This window comes from Trachymyrmex septentrionalis, unplaced genomic scaffold (genome assembly GCF_001594115.1).
Source record: "Trachymyrmex septentrionalis isolate Tsep2-gDNA-1 unplaced genomic scaffold, Tsep1.0 scaffold83, whole genome shotgun sequence".
Taxonomy (NCBI): domain Eukaryota; kingdom Metazoa; phylum Arthropoda; class Insecta; order Hymenoptera; family Formicidae; genus Trachymyrmex; species Trachymyrmex septentrionalis.
In genome coordinates this window covers 1649497-1656019 of record NW_017306018.1, presented here as the reverse complement: position 1 = coordinate 1656019, position 6523 = coordinate 1649497, and the positions used below count along the sequence as shown (strand labels likewise).

General features: G+C 40.3%; 1 protein-coding gene across 1 annotated transcript in view; it reads right to left on the bottom strand.

Moving 5' to 3' along the window:
- The window catches only part of LOC108755000 (protein Star-like), a 10538-nt gene extending 7415 nt beyond the window's left edge, over positions 1 to 3123 (bottom strand). Inside the window, exon 1 of the mRNA XM_018497699.1 lies at positions 2892 to 3123. The gene's annotated coding sequence lies outside the window, so the exon portion shown is untranslated. The remainder of the gene's footprint in view (positions 1 to 2891) is intronic.
- Between the last annotated feature and the right edge of the window lie 3400 nt (positions 3124 to 6523).

Sequence of the window (6523 nt, the reverse complement as noted above, 5' to 3'; positions counted from 1 at the left end):
GGCGGTGGCGGCGGTGGCGGCGGCGGCGGCGACACACATGATGAAGCCCGCTGCTTTGCCGCCGCCGCCGCCGCGGCCGCATCTGTCGTCGTCTATCCTCGTCCCACTCGCATTCGACTCCGCTCTTTGCGTTTCTTCACTCGGGACCTCTGTTCCGACAATGCCGATGTAGGCCCTACTGCGCGACAGACGGCGAACGTGCGAAAGGGCCGAGAAAAAGATACTATACGGCGTTATTAAGGGTAATATAAAATCACCGAGCGGCGAAATCAACTTTAAGGCCCGATGCTACCAATGTAAGATTAACGTTAATCTCTGTCTCTTTCGAATGCTCGTTTCTACCATGTGGTTTAATTTTAATCTCGGTTCAACTAACTCTTTATTTTTTCCTAGTTCTAAAAAAAGATGAAAAGTTGGACTGTAAGATTAAAGTTAATCTGCATAGGTAGGAATAGATATGATTCTAAGAATTTTTAGTTCCACCAATGGAAGATTAACTTTAATCTCGGTTCAACTTAACGTTTACTCGATTTAACTTATCTTTTTCTAATTCTAATTTACTCTTTTCTAATGCTTAGTAAATTGAACTCAGATTAAAGTTAATTTTACATTAGTGAAACCAGATCTAATTGTAAGTGGGATGGCTATAGCACTATTAGCTTCCTTTAAATCTAGTTTCGAAAAAGGAAAACTATAAATTATTGTCCAGATGCTCGGGAGTCTTAAAATTCATTATTTACGTAACTAGTGCAGATTTAACTATAATATAATACAGTAGTAAACAATATAATAACTATAAAATAAAAATTGTTTGGGGTGTTCTGAGCATGGCTATCACAACTTGCTTTAAATCATCTAATACTTACTTAAAAATTTAAAAAATTTCGTTGGTTGAAATTTCCTCAACCTTGTTGCGCATCAGATATTAATATACGAAAAACGGAGATTTTTTTTTCCTATTCACATCGATGTTATGCAAATCAACCAGCGTGTATCTACAGGTATTGGAATTTTCGATCTGAGTTTCCATTGTTTGGAATCGGGAATATTGGGAAATAATGACTGGTTTCGAGCCGGTAACTCGGAAAAAATTGGCGAACTTGCCGTTACGTTTCTCGCGTGATGGATTCGATTGGAAACAATAGGCGTGCATTGATGCGCATAAATTGACTAAATCCGTACGCTGATAGAATACAAATGATTCGACTGATACAACTACCAGCGTAGGCCATTGTCGTTTGACAAAGTTTCTGCTTGGACCGTCCCTGATATCAAAACACTCGTAGGCCATGTTTACCTAAATACTCGAGTACTTGAGTAAATTTGTGCACGAACAGCTTACACAGTTCACCAGTGTACGTGTATGTGCGCGTACCAGTGCATTCAACCAAATTCGCTACAGGCATAGCCAGGATTTGCTTGGTAGATAAAATATCATGTGAAGCTAACCAACTGATAGGTTTGTTTTAGCTTTCTGCACGCTATCTTCATCATTCTTATTTAACATAGTCGCTTAGTGCAATTATACGTATATTCAGAATGTAGAGAATATAATTTCGCGAAATTTTCTAAGGCTAAACAAAGATTTTTTTAATGAGCGCGGATAAAAATAATAGTAAAAAGTAGTATCCTTTAAGCTTCCAGACGCTCAATATTATTATATAATTATTTACAATATCATTGATGCGCTCTTTAATTATAAAAGCTTTAAATCAAAACAAACAGGTTGAATTAATTGGAATTCTGGTTAAATCTATTCTAGTAGATTTAATCAGAAATCCAGTATATTTAATCAGAATTATATATTATTTTTCACCAGAATTCCAGTTAATTCAACCAAGCATTTTTCTTCGTGTAATAATATTGAGTGTCTAAGGACTGCTTAAGTGTAATATTGGCCAATAATTATTGGATATTTATAGAGAGAAAGTTACATTTTTCATAAAAACCTGAATATATCGAAAATCTGAATATAATAAAAAGAAATTTTTATGTATTTAGATATATTACATCAAGCGATGTATGCTAAATAAGCGTCCATTTTTTTATGTAAAAAGTTCACTGTTTCAAATTAATTGAAAAATAAAATTTAAATTTATTTACGTAAATAATATAATTCAATTTCCGACCATTTCAAAATATTTTAAAAATAATCGCTATTCTTTTTAATTTTTACTCTGCAAATCACAAGAGAAAATGCTACAGCTCTTCGGTCTATATATAGTACAGAATTGCTAATAGCACTACAGTGTGATACGATGTTTACAGTAGACTTGAACGCGCTATGTTACGTTTCATCAACTGTTCCCAAATTACATGACTGTACCGCGATAACTTATCTCGCTGAATTAACGATACAATGATTCATCTTTATTACCTCATAGATTTAACGAAAGTGTACGTTCCCCCTACAGGTAGTATACAATGACTTGAATTGACTCTGACTCGCTGAGTCAAATCACTCCGCTTATACTGAAAATCGTCCTGCCCTGGAAGTTTGGAAATGGGATTTCTGAACCGTAGCTACGGCAAATCACGCCTCACTAACTCTTACGCGAGACTTGCGTGAACCACATTGCACGCGCACCAACACAGACAAGTTTCCGTTTCACCATCGCTTTACTACGGAACACGGGATATCCATCAGCTTGGGGAAAAGATCGGAGCGCAGGGGAAATCTTCAACTTTAACTAAGAAAGAGAGACGTCCTTCTTCTACCTTTTACCTACGCCGCCGCCGGAACACCTGGGCGGTGGACCTCCCTGTATCTTTTCATTATTACACGGCACGGCGGTTTGCGTAGACACGTTTCTTTTTTTCTCTCTCTCTCTCTCTCTCTTTTCATCGTCAAATCGTGCGCCCGAATACGAGCAGCTCTTTTTCCGCGTTACCTGAACCCGCTGCGGCCTATCCTTTCGCGTCAGTCAGGATCGGAACATCGTCCATGCAAACAGGTTTCTCTCTCGGCGGCGCTTGTCCTGCCAGCTCCTTTACTTTCCGCTCTCCGCGGTGTCCCCGAGGACGCGACGGCGAGCGGAACGCTCGTGATGGCTCGACCCACTGACGACGGAGTCGCACTGCCACGGTGTTTATGACACTGCGCGGATGATGACACGCGAGAGTACTCACCGAGAGGAAGTTCTTTCTCTCTCTCTCTCTCTCTCTCTCTCTCTCACTGTCTCCCTCTCCTCTCGCCCAGTCTCTCGTTGGCCTTCTTCTCCTCGCCTCCCACACGCGGAGTTCTCTTGCGGAGAACCTCCGTGGAAGCCGAAGCAGACGGACGGAGGAGAAAGAGAGACGCGATACGTTGCGGTTCACACACGCGCGCGACCCGTTCACCGCTGTGAGATGACACCTGAACAGGCTAACTGCGAAAGAGGAAGCGCAGGCAACTTACTACCGCTGTGCCCTGGGCTCGTGGCGAGTAGACTGCCTCGACTGCCCTCCAGCACCTGGGACCCAAGCGCCTGACGCCGCGCTGGTTCGTTCGCCGAGTACAATGCCTCCTATATCGGGTGTCCTTCTTTAAAACACCGCCTACCTCCGTCCTCAACTATCCCCTTCAAGCCGACGAGGCTGCCTGTCTCTTTCTCTCTCTCTCTCCCTCTCCCTCTCCCCCCCTCCCCCCTCTCTCTCTCTCTCTCTCGCTTTTACGAGGACACGCTCCGCTCTCCTAGCCAGGTAGTGGCCAGTGATTCTCATCCCAGGTAAATGGTCCCACGGCTGAGTATATAGGTACGATATTTATGGGAAACTTGATTCGATTACGGACCTCTCAGACTCGCCTGGGAGTTCGAACGAGATTTCTTTATCTCTAACCTTTGACGATTTTAATCGGGGATTTGCTCATCGACGAAATGGACAGAAGAACAAATGATGCTTGGCTCGAAATGGAGTCAGTAAAGAAATATCGCAAGTACGTAAGGTATCTCTCGTCGATTTTAATTAAACTTTTTATCATTCTCTTGGTTTTTCTGCCTTACTTTTACATTGCAAAAGCTATGCTTATCATAAGGATAAGAGTATTGTAAAATTATGTAATACTTTTTATCACTCTCTTGGTTTCTGCCTTATTTTTACATTGCAAAAAAGCTATGCTTATCGTAAAGATAATAGTATTGTAAATTATGTAGTACTTTTATTTTGCGTTAATCACTTTTTCAAAGAAGAAAAGATTTCACAAAGAAAATAGGTCAAATTTTTTCGCGGAACGCATTACGATTTCTCGATATTACTCTTTATTTCGTAGATAACAATCAGATGAAAAGATTGAAAATTGCACCGTCAGGCAGAATTGTAAATAGATACGCAGAATGGAATACGAAATAATTCATTTTTCGCTAATGCACCCCAGATGCAAATGCATATTCTGTCGTCTCGAAGTTCGAAACAGACAATTCTCTGGAAGTTACCAACGCTCTCCCGTTTACCAGTTTACATATAATTTCATGTTATGATTTAATTTCTGACTCTCGCTGCCCTTGTTATCCGAGTCCCCATGCTTCTTGAAGCTGTATCTTGGACAACAACTGTAGCGCGTTACTCGGATCTTTTTACAAAATAAACTTTGAAACTTAAAGCGCGGAAACTTATCGCGAAAACGCATCGGAAAGACGAGTATCGCATTTGATCGAATAATCCGTTCCCAAATTGTCGATGAGATCGGGAAAAAGCGTAACTCGAAAAGTGGTATTTCAGCGGGCTCGCATTATCGAAAGAACTACGACTGCACACAGTTGTTTCGGGCGCAGCTAAAATTAGCGCGAAACGGCATAAAAAGCCCCGTTAACTCGAAAGCCGGACACTGCAGTTCAGCCGGCCGGACTGCATGTTATTGATCCTGTAAGTTGTGCCCTTTGTATCGCAGAAACGTCGTTGCTAAAGTGGACAAAGGCCGGCCGGTGGAGCACGCGGTTCCTTGATCAATGCAGAATGAATTAATTTTAGACCTTCGGAGAAGTCTGGAGAGGAGAAGTTGAACCGCATCTGTGTGCGCGCGATGTATCTGTCAAGGAAAGTCGATATAACTTCGGCGACTTCCAGGCTCCGACTTCGTGTTGTAACGTACGAAAGTGCAACATCGCTCGACATGTCTACCATGATGTTTATATCGTTACGTTATTCACATTATTACGCATTATAAAGTTTATAATTAACCCGGAAATACAAGTCGCTTGGGGCATTTTTTTACATCGCAGCGGTGAGAAAAATGTTGTAGAATATTGTTTAATTTTCGTTTCTTTTTAATAATTGTTCTCTACGAACTTTTAAATGTGCAATTCCCGTAATAAAAGGAAGTGTGTTAATTAAAATCTTTATTTTCTTTGAAATATTGTTATAATAAGCTTCTTACACTTCATTTAATATTTCTTTGGTTTCTTTTCTTTCTTTTTTGTTTTTTTTTTTTCAGAAAATTGTAAAATCTATATCCATAATGTTCTGAAATACTAATAAATTGAAAAACAATCAATAATATACAGTATGTTGAATAAAAAAAAATCGAATAATAGTAATAAAAAATGTTTAGAACTAGAAAAGTGAAAGATGAGGAGTAAGTAAAACCGAGATTAAAGTTAATCTGCAATGAAAACGAATATAACGCCTGTTTCTGCCAATGTAGATCGACTTTAATCTCAGTTCAATTTGATCTTCATCCTTTTCTAATTATTAGAGAGAAAAAGATCGAGAATTAGTTGAACGAAGATTAAAAATTAAAGCTACGTTAGAAGCGGGCGTTAAGTGTGAACGATTTAATCGACCGGCCAAAATTGTACCGACAAATCCCTCGGCGAATCCTCGGCGTTCCATTTACGTGACATTTCCTCCGTTGTGATATAAATTCTAAATACGCCGACCTTGGCGACGTGCTTGTATTTGGCGTATCGAATTTTCACGAGGGCAGTCATCGAAGGTGGACGCTTATGGATCCACGCTCATAATTCAAGAGGCTGTCGGCGGCAGGATGGCGCGGCGGCACGGCGGCAGAAAGGCAGCATTTTTTATTTAGAAACTCTGCGCGGAATAACGAGATCGTCTTTCAGCGAGAGAGGTGAAAGGAAGACTTGTGAGCATACGACGAGGGAGAAAACGAATGGACACAATAACGAACACGGTAGAAGAAAAGGGTGGAACGGTATAACAAAGGGGTGATTTTTCCGCCGCAACGTGTGTACGGCTCCAGATTTTGACGGGAATGATCCGAGAAAAAATTCTAAGCGCTGGCGAGAAAGAATACTCGAAATAACTGTCCACTACGTGAATTACATTTTATCGCGGAATGTCCAGAGAGACTGTAAATGTCGGAGGAACGAAAAACCGTGTCTGGAATATTAAAATAGATTTCAGTGAGCCGACACTGCGATTAATACAAAAATATCTCGTAAAACGCTTTATTAATAATTCGCCGTATCTTCTTATTTCTCGTTTATCTAATTTTACAATATATTTGATTTAATCAGTTTAAACAAATGTATTTATTTTGAAAGGTACTTACTGGTTTCGGAAATAAATTTGAACAAACACG